Here is a 10358-nt window from a genome sequence, read left to right as displayed (position 1 = left end):
GAATTTGATGAGGATGTAGATGGAAGTCAGTCAAATGGAAAATGGTCTCTGGTCTGGAAAAAAAGTCCAGGGGAGAGGGTGAAAAGAAGAAGGAAAGGAAGAAGCTGCCAGGCATCAAGCTGGGCTTACACAGAAAAGTAATAAAGCTCCCTGAACTGTGAGGGTGATTTCACTGCTTGTGTAGTCAAAGGCCACAAAAGACCAGAAGTCTCAGGTCACAACTGGTGTCTGTTTAGGCCAGAATAGTGGCACAAGTATCTGGTAGAGGGAAGTTGGGGTATGTTTGTTTCCACAAATTTCAGAGGTTATTGGGGCTATTTTAGTTATGTAGTATAAAGTATAAAGGAAGATAGAATGCAAAAGAAAAGTTGAATATAAATGAATTGTTTGTAGATAGAGTAGTAGATTCCTGATAGTAGATGGTGTGGAAAAAATACATGACAAACCTCAAATTCAAGTGAGCAATTTACAAATACAAACAAAATTAACATGTGGATCCATGAAAAGCGGCCAGCTTCTTCTACCATCAATGGAACTTCGCCTGGATCTGTAAGCTTCAAATAAACCTTTCCTCATATAAACTGTGTCTGGTTTGGAGGTTCATCTTAGAGGTGTGAAGCTGACTACAACAGCAATTGGGTGAGAGAGTGGGTCGTTGATGCATGATGAATGTGACCAAGTAGATTTTGGTCTTTTTGAACTTTTGTGTTGAAGATGCTTCCAGAGTGGTAAGCTAAGTTTTATGGACTATTCTAGTGAGTGTTTGAAAATGCTAAGTTCAGAGAGGATTGCAGTTGGAGGCTTTGCTTATGAACTTTCAAAGGGAAAGGAAAGACTTCAGAGAACTTTGTTGGAACTGCACTACTGGCATAAGGGCTGGATGCATTCTGCTGCCCATGCCCAGAGTTTGATCAAGGTTAAATTTTCAATGGATTGATATGCTTGGTTAAAGATATACAGCTGAGAGATATAAGATTTAAAAATTGGAGAAATTTAAACAAGTTTAAAATTTTCAGGCACAGAGACTGGTTTTAGGTCACTAAAGCTGCTATATTGCAATCTTAAGGAAGATGGCCCAAGTACTTTACACTGAAACAATGGAAAGGATCCCTGAGGAAAGACTGAATGGTAGAAATGCAAACTCTTTCTTTTTTTTCCCTAGAACTCATGGTAATCCTCCTACCTCTGCCTCCTGAGTGCTGTGATTAAAGGCGTGTGCCACCACACCCAACTATTTTTAATTTTCTTTTTTTTTGAGTCTTTAACTAAAATTTTAATTACAGAATTGAGTGTTTTTATCTCTTCATGACTGATGCTCATCAAAAATCTGTTTATTTACATGTGACAGCTATGCTACACATCCATTTATTACAGCAAGAAATCAGACACACGACCTGCTGTACTATATGAAACCACAACACAAATTTCGGGGTAGGAGATTTACTTCTTTTTCTTAAGGTGAAAAACATCCCACAGTTCTGATTTACATAAGTTTTGCCTTCTTTTAAATAAATTAAAAACAAAATTCTGCCCTACCTGTGAAATTATAAATATTACTAGTCCATTTTATAGAATGTTAAAACCTTTACAAATGTACTATATATCCCAGAAAATAAACACTATGGCAGTGAACCTAGTTTACCCCCCCCCAAAAAAAAATCATCATAGATATATCTAGGGTTATTTTGTTTCTTAACATTAGAAAAATTAAAGCAAACAAGGGAAAGTGAAAGATAAAGAACTGTACAAAATACGACTATGATCTATGGGACAGCACTGATGTATCTTCTCAGTTCAGGAAGGAAGCCATTTGTGGAATGGACATACATTGTGGACAATGATGTGGAACTAGAAGAACTCTCAGTGCTCAGGTCAGAATCAGCAAGGATGGGAGATCGGATTTCCACGCTGGACAGAGAAAGGTGGACTTGAGACACAGAACTGTTTCAAAGCCACATACCAAGATTTAGCCAGAATCTTGAAGATGGTAGACTTTGATGGAATGACATCTTCAGTAGAAATAAAAGTGATGATTCTAAGCATGATACTCATGTGAACCTATGTGAACAAAGGAAACATGATTCCAAGGTACAAAGTACATTGGCTAACATGAGAAACGGTGAATCGTCTATGCAGTGGAAATGTTCCCTGTGAAGCATGAGAACATGATTAGAGGGAAGGAGCTTGAGTTCACATGAAGTATTTCATTCATCTGGAAACAATGGCTGTTGAATGGCACTGATCCTCTTCTCTTCAGTGTGAGAAGTAGGAAATGGCTTTGAAATAGTGGCTCAACAAACTTGTCTCCAAGGTTCCATTGAAGAGATTCATTACATTAAGTTCATAGTATCTCCAAATCTACATGTTGAACTTCAGGATTCTGTTTTTTTTTCAGTTCCTTTTCAAGTCTTGTCTACTTCTGCTCCTAAAGTATCGACAATATTTTCTCCATGCTTAAGCATAAATGTTTCTAGTTCTTCAGGAGTTTTCATTTCTTGAATTTCCTGCAGCATTTGGTCAAAATCTTGTTTTTCCAAATATGATCATGTAACTACTCGTCCATGAAAATCAACTTCTGCCTTCAATCTTACTTTGCCTAGTCCAAGATCTGTGGTTTTAACATCATGAATTGCCCTTACTGACGGGTCGTTCTCCAGGAGTTCAGTCAGTCGCTGCACTTGCTCAGGCTGGATGGATCACCCTAACAGCGCTTCTGTGTTAGTATAGTGAGAAAGGCTGACACCACTCCTAATAAGGTGACCACGCCCAAAGAGCCCAAACTGTCATACATTGGATTGCCTGTTACAGCCATGCAAGTGGCTACTATTGTCACTCCCAAAACAGCTGCAGTGTCTTCCAATAGTATAATGTTTGTACAAGGATCACGACTTTCCATGACATACTTATAAAATGACATTCCTTTGGCCTGAGTTCCTCTGCAGTTCCATAAATGCACTCCGCAGTTCATTTATGGCGACAAGAAGTGTTGCTCCTTCAGATACCAACGATCCTGATATGCCCAGAGGAGGGATTCCATGGGCTGAGGATGAAGCAATCCCATGACTCCATGGTACCAAGAGAGTCCTGCACCCATCATGAAAATACCAACACCACTAATCAGTAGCACATATTTGAAAATCTGTATGGGTGAGAAGGATCCGATGTTTGAACAGATTTACTGAGGCCCAATGCTAGTAAACCCTGGTTACAAGTATCAGACAGTGAATGTATAGCCTCTGAAAACATACTTGCTGAACCCATATAAATCCAAGCAAGAAACTTAAAGAAGCAATTTAAACCATTGATACAAATGGCAACCATCGCCACCTTCCCCAGTCCTTTCAGGAACACCGATGTTATTCTGGAGCAAGGCTTGGCATTTCCCAAGAAATCTGTATATTTTCTTAATATTTTTTGGTTTCTAAACAGCTGTTGTCTGTATTCTATTTCTGCTTCCTTATGGAATTGTTTCTCTCTGGCAAGAGCTTTAGGGCTTCCCCAAACTTCTAAAGATTTTGCTTCAATATCTGATCTCAAGTAAAGGACTAAGTGGTGTCTTCATGGGGACTCCGTCATCTGATTTTGCGAAGTTGTTCTAGATCACTAGATTTAAGGCAGAACTCATTTATTGCTCTTACTCCTGTGATGAAATTATTCTTAGCATATTTGGCTCCATATTCCCTTTCCTTAAGGACTGCTTTGACTCTTATTTGGAGAGGATCTTGCTTCAATGGAGCTTTGAGTTCTGTGTCTGTTTTCTGTTGCCTCATCAAATGATGGCACTTTATCAACTCTCTGTGACCCCTGTCCTTTCTGAACATTTGTAGAGTACAACTTTACTTGACTCAATACACAAATATGTGGGTGACTTTTGAGAACCATATAGGTAGAGTTTCTAAATGTCATTAAATTCAGCCATTCCTGGAGGTCGCTGGAGCTGTGGGCTGCTGCCCGGCCACGTAGATGGAGCTGGCACAGCGAAGACCAGCTACACCTGTGCATGATGATGGCAGTGGCCAAGCTCGGTACCGGCTCCTGCCTCGGTGCCTACACCAGAGGCAACTGACCATAGACCGAACACCAGCCGGGGCTGATGTCTACACCATGGGGCAAAGCAGCCCAGAAGTCGTCCTTTAATTTTCATTTATTTGTGAGCAGAGAGACACAGAAAGAGTATGAGCTCACCAGGACCTCTTGTCACTGCAAACGAACTCCAGATACTTGTGCCACTTTGTGTACCTGGATGTATATGGGTACTGGAGAATTGAACATAGGGCATCAGGCTTTGCAAGCAAGTGCCTTTAACCACTGAGCAATCTCCCTAGCCTGAAGTCTATGTTTAAAACTGCCAAAATTGGGCGAGGGAGATAGCTCAATTGGTAAAGTGTTTGCCATGTAAGTATGAACAATGGTATCCAAGGTTGTCCTCTGTCTACACACACACACACACACACACACACAACCTCATTAGGTTTTGTTTGCTCTGTTTGACACAGTCATATTATGTAGCGCAGAATGGCCTTAAATTTGACATCTTCCAGCCTCAGCCTTCCAATTTCTGGGATTATAGTCCTGTACCAGCATGCCCAGCTTTCTTGTTAGCTTCTGGTTTATGAATTAAGGTATGCAGTCTGGTGCCAGAAGTTCTTCATGTTTCCCTGCTCTCATGACTGATGGAGATGTTTTATTGTTTGTGGTCTTTGTGTTTCAGGGGTTCTTATAGGTCAGTGAGAGAACCAACTCCCTACTGAAAACAGCTCCTTCCTCTCTGTGCCCAAGGTTGCAAATATTTCCTTTCAGCTGATAATCTCTCTGATAGTCTGATAACCAACAATGAGCTTTGTACAGAGAAAATCCTAAGCTGTGACAGAGTCACAGTTCATACATATAGGGGCCTTGTTTAAGAAATACATCCCCAGCACAAAGGCATTTTCTTTCTCTGCTAGTATTCTGTTATTTTTTTATTTTATTTTTATTTATTTATTTGCTGAGTGTAGTGGCACATGCCTTTATGAGAGAGAGAAAATTGGCATGCCAGGGCCATTGCATTTGAACTTGACACTTGCTCCCCCTTGTGAACACAAGCAACCTTGTGTATGTATCACCTTGTGTGTCTGGCTTCCATGGGATCTGGGGAGTTGAACATGGGTCCTTAGGCTTAAATGCAAACTATTTTTTTTTAAAAAATTATTTATTTGAGAGCAACACACACACACAGAGAGAGAGAGAGAGAGAGAGAGAGAGAGAGAGAGAGGGAATGGGCATGCCAGGGTCTCTAGCTGTTGGGAGCTATGAACCAAACCTCAGCCATGTTAACAGAAACCACCATATAGCAAGTTAACTTTCTACTTCCTCACCTAATATTCAACTACCAGAAACAATGGGATTGTACGCCTGTCTGAACACTTCCCCATCCTGCCAGTAGCTAATGAAGAAACAAAGGCATTGCGGTTTGACCAGTAACTCTGTGATCTTTGCCCTAACCATGTCCTCTTCCCCCTACAACCCTATATAAACCTATGTGGAAAAAATAAAATCTCAAGGCCTAGACAAACACCTAGTATGGTCTCCTTCTTGTGTCTGTTTGCCTTTTTTCACTCAGGTTAGCTTCCCCTTGGGTCCTTGATCAACTCCCCGCTGGCCGGGGAAAGTAGTGCCCGAATGTGGGGCCTGAAGTATGAAGTGTGACCTGGGCATCACTCAAGTGGACGGCCGTCCCAGCCATTGGGCCACTACCCCAATGGAGGGGTGAGTGAAGGTTCACATAGATCACTACAGGCAATACACCTGTAATACAGATCTGCTCCGTGATCACCACAGAAAAAAACCTACTGTGATACAGATCCACAAAGGTAAGACAAGCGACGCAGACTTCTAGGCAAACCATTTAAAGACTATTTAGTCAGATTTGCAAGACACAAGAACTGTGGGATTTATTTTTGCACTTCTTTTCCTCCTTTTACTTTTGGTTGGTGCCATCGTGTGGAATTGCAACATAGTGACAGGACAACTGAAGCCTCTTGGCCGGGACTACCCTCTGGCATTGGCCGAAGGCCCCTAGCTCCCTGTGAGAATCCCGAAAGCCTGTTTGGGCATTGGCAAAGACCTCCTATCTTTTCCTACCAACCAATCTAGTTATGTAACAGCTAGTAAATGCTCTTAGAGTGGCTGCCAGTTCTTAAAATTGCAGACAGGCTTATGTTAAGCTCACTGAGGAAACACCCGTGCTGGTTCTCTGACTGGGAACATTGCCCTTTGGTCTTGCCATTTCTCCTCTTTCCTTTTCTATCATGGGACAGACCCTAAGTAAGCAGGAACGTATTATCCGGGGACTTAAAGACTCAATCAAGACTCGTGGGACAAAAAGTTAAGAAAAAAGATCTTGTTAACTTTTTTCTCTTCTTAGAAGATTTATGTCCATGGTTTCCCCAGGAAGGTACCATTGATGAAAAAAGATGGGGAGGAGTGGGAGATTATATAAAAGACTACTATAAGACTTTTGGCCCTGTGAAAGTCTGGATTCAGATCTTCTCCCATTGGAATTTAATAAATGATGTCCTACAGATTCACCGGTGCCAACTGGATGTTTCAGAAGTTGTTAGGGATGGAGAATTCTTTCTTAAAAATAACCTTGAAAAGATGGGGACTTCTGGTTAAGATGGCGGCATAGGTACCACACCAAAGCAGCCGGGGCGGGGGGGGGGGGGAGACCAAAAAAAACACAGTAAAATACACACTTTTACTAAAAAGTGAGGTGTATAGGAAATTGAAGCAGCAGAAAGAAGTAGAAGAGATCCAGAGCATCCAGAGCCTGCAAAGGCCGGAAAAAGTGGCCCCAGCAGCTCTGCCAACCATGGCAGCGGTAGCGCACCAGACTGCAGCCAGGCTTGGCTTCAGCCACAGGAAAAGCCAGGTGCGGGGCTTTTCCACTCACAGCAGTAATTTCTGCAACTCAGGAAATGTGAAGGGAGAGTGGCAGTGAGCAATGGAGAAGCAGACCATAAGGAAGAAGAACACGTGGAACAGCGAAAGAACTAGAGAAGCTACGGCTCCCTCCCCTCCCCCACCACCTGAGCCCAGCACCAGCAAACAGAGCAGCGGACCCGGGACCAGCCACGCCAACTTGGGCTGACAGTGGGACCCAAGCAGGAGCAGAGTTCAGCAGCAACATCAGTGGCTCTGACACTGGTAAGAGCGGCCCCAACAGCAGCAGACCCAGAAGCGGCAGGAGCAGCAGACCCAGGAGCGGCAGCAGCGGCAGACCCAGGGGTGGCAGCAGCGGCAGACCCAGCACCAGCAGCTTCAGTGGCAGCGGTCTCAGCAGCAGCAGCTTCAGGAGCAGCAGTGGCTCCAGAAGTGGCAGCTACAGCAGCAGCAGCAGCAGAGGAAGCAGCAGCTTCAGCTGCTGACAGACCCAGCAGAGGCAGCTTTAGCAGTAGCAGTTCCAGCAGTGGGGGTGCTGATCTGCAGGGCCACAGTTGCCAGGTTCGATTTACCCCACAGGAAAAGCCAGTGCCCAGCTCCAGAAATCAGAACAGCACCCGACAACAAGGCAGCAACTTGACTGAGACCAAACTCATCCAAGGTAACTGGGATTGCACCAGGGAAGGGTCTCACTTGGTCACAAGCTGACTTGGATCCCTCAACAGACCAGAAATATTAACCTCTATGTTGATAGAGGATCTGGTTGTTATAATAACTACTCTGGCATACATACTTGGGCTGTTTTTGTTTGAATGGGTAGAGTGTTTAGTTAACTTTTAGAATCTACCTGTATTTTATTCCACTAAGCCTACTTGAATACTCCCGTAGCAGGGAAACTCAACCCCCAGGAGCACCTTGTAGATACTCTGAGAGTCTTCAGAGCCACACCTAACACCTTAAGCTCCTACCCTGAAAATATATAACATCAAATCAATTGATACAGCTAAGAATACCCAGCTAGCTAGAAAATCCAAGCATTAACTTAATCCAAGATGCAAAAATATATACATATTATAACACAAGAAACACTAAGAAGCAAGATGATATAAATCCACTTAAAAGTATTAATGCATCAAAAATGAGCTCCCTTGAGAACGCGTTAGAGGAAATGCCTGAGAAAGATTTCAAAACAATGATTGTAAATATATTCAAAGAAGTCAGCAAACAAATCAAAGGAGTCAAAAAGGAACTTAAAGAGGAAATCAAAGGATTCAAAGAAGATGCAGGACACCAATTTCATGAAATAAAGAAGGCAATATAAGACATAAATAAGGAAATAGAAATAATAATGAAAAACCAGTCAGAATTGCTAGCAATGAAGAACACAGTTAATGAAATAAAAAACTCTGTACAAAATCTCGCCAGTAGAATGGATGAAGGAGAGGACAGAATATCTAAGCTAGAAGACCAGGTGGCAGATCTAATACAGTCCAACAAAGAGAAAGACAAACTTATAGAAAACTTTAAGTGGGAATTTCAAGATATTTGGGACACTATGAAAAGATCAAATATAAGAATTCAGGGCATAGTAAAGGAGAAGAATTCCACTCCAATGGCATAGTAGGCATCTTCAACAAAATCATAGAAGAAAATTTCCCCCAAATTGGGAAAGAGGTGCCAATGAAGATACAGCAAGCCTTTAGAACCCCAGCCAGACAAAACCTGGAAAGAACCTCTCCTCGCCATTTTATAATCAAAGTTCCAAACACACACACAAAAGAAAAAATATTGAAAGCAGTTAGAGAGAAAAATCAAGTTACCTACACAAGCAAGCCCATCAGGATTACAGCAGATTATTCAACACAAACATTTAAAGCCAGAAGGGCTTGGAGTGATATATTCCAAGTTCTGAAAGATAACAACTGTCAACCAAGGTTATTTTATCCTGCAAAGTTATCCATTCAAGTAAACAGAGAAATAAGGACATTCCATGACAAAAGCAGGTTAAAGGAGTATTTGAAGACAAAACCAGCTCTACAGAAAATACTTGATAGAATCCTCCATGCTGAAGAAAAGGAAAATCACACATATAAGGAACTTAGAAAAAACAAGCAATACTCAAATACTAGTTAACACAAGAGAGCACAGGTAGAACCAGAACCATAAAAAAAAAAAAAGGCAAACAAATACACACCTTTCAATAATATCTATTAATATCAATGGTCTCAATGCCCCAAAGAAAAGGCATAGGTTTGCAGACTGGGTTAAAAAGCAGGATCCTACAATTTGTTGTCTCCAAGAAACTCACCTTTCTACAAAGGATAGACATTATCTTAGGGTGAAAGGTTGGAAGACGGTGTTTCAAGCATATGGGCCTAGAAAACAAGCAGGGGTTGCTATCCTAATATCTGACAAGGTAGACTTCAGTCCAACGTTAGTCAAGAAAGATAAAGAAGGTCACTTTATATAGATTAAAGGCATACTCCAACAGGAGGCCATTACAATCCTAAACATATATGCACCTAACATGGGGGCTCCCAAATTCATCAAACAAACACTATTAGAACTAAGGTCAGAAATAACACCAAACACAGTGGTAGTGGGTGATTTTAACACCCCACTCTCATCAATTGACAGGTCATCCCAGGAAAAAATAAACAGAGAGGCATCTGGACTAAATGAGGTCATAGAAGGAATGGACCTAACAGATATTTCATCCATAGGCTACAGAATATACATTCTTTTCAGCAGCACATGGAACATTCTCTAAAATAGACCATATATTAGGACACAAAGCAAATCTTGGTCTATACTCCTGTTTTTATGCCAGTACCATGCTGTTTTTATTACTATGGCTTTGTAGTATAACTTTATATCGGGTATGGTGATGCCACCAGAGGTATTTCTTTTGCTGAGGATATGTTTGGATATGCGAGGCCTTCTGCCTTTCCATATGAAATTTGAGATCATTTTTTCTATGTCTGTGAAGAACACTGTAGGGATTTTAATTGGAATTGCATTAAATCTATATATTGCCTTTGGTAGGATTATCATCTTCACAATGTTAATTTTGCCTATCCAGGAGCATGGGAGGTCTTTCCATCGTTTCAAGTCCTCCTCAATTTCTTTTTTTGAGAGTTTTTATATTTTCGTTGTATAGATCTTTTACTTCCTTGGTTAACGTTATTCCAAGGTATTTTATTTTTTTTGTTGCTATTGAAAATGGGACTATGTCCTTTATTTCTTTTTCTGTGTCTTTGTCATTTGTATACAGAAATGCTTCTGATTTTTGTGCATTGATTTTGTATCCTGCTACTTTGCTATAGGAGTTAATCACCTTCAGGGGTTTTGGGATGGAGTCTCTCGGGTCTCTTACATATACAATCATGTCATCAGCGAATAGAGCTAACTTAACTTCTTCCTTTCCAAATTGT

The 10358-nt window shown here is 41.3% G+C and overlaps 1 pseudogene; it reads right to left on the bottom strand.

Annotated features, from left to right (window-relative positions):
* Positions 1-2341: 2341 nt before the first annotated feature.
* LOC101608921 lies at positions 2342-4002 on the bottom strand (annotated as a pseudogene).
* Positions 4003-10358: the final 6356 nt, after the last annotated feature.

The sequence above is a fragment of the Jaculus jaculus genome, chromosome 3 (assembly GCF_020740685.1).
Source record: "Jaculus jaculus isolate mJacJac1 chromosome 3, mJacJac1.mat.Y.cur, whole genome shotgun sequence".
Taxonomy (NCBI): Eukaryota; Metazoa; Chordata; class Mammalia; order Rodentia; family Dipodidae; genus Jaculus; species Jaculus jaculus.
The sequence above is the reverse complement of the archived record's forward strand: the minus strand, read 5'-3'. Positions and strand labels throughout refer to the sequence as shown.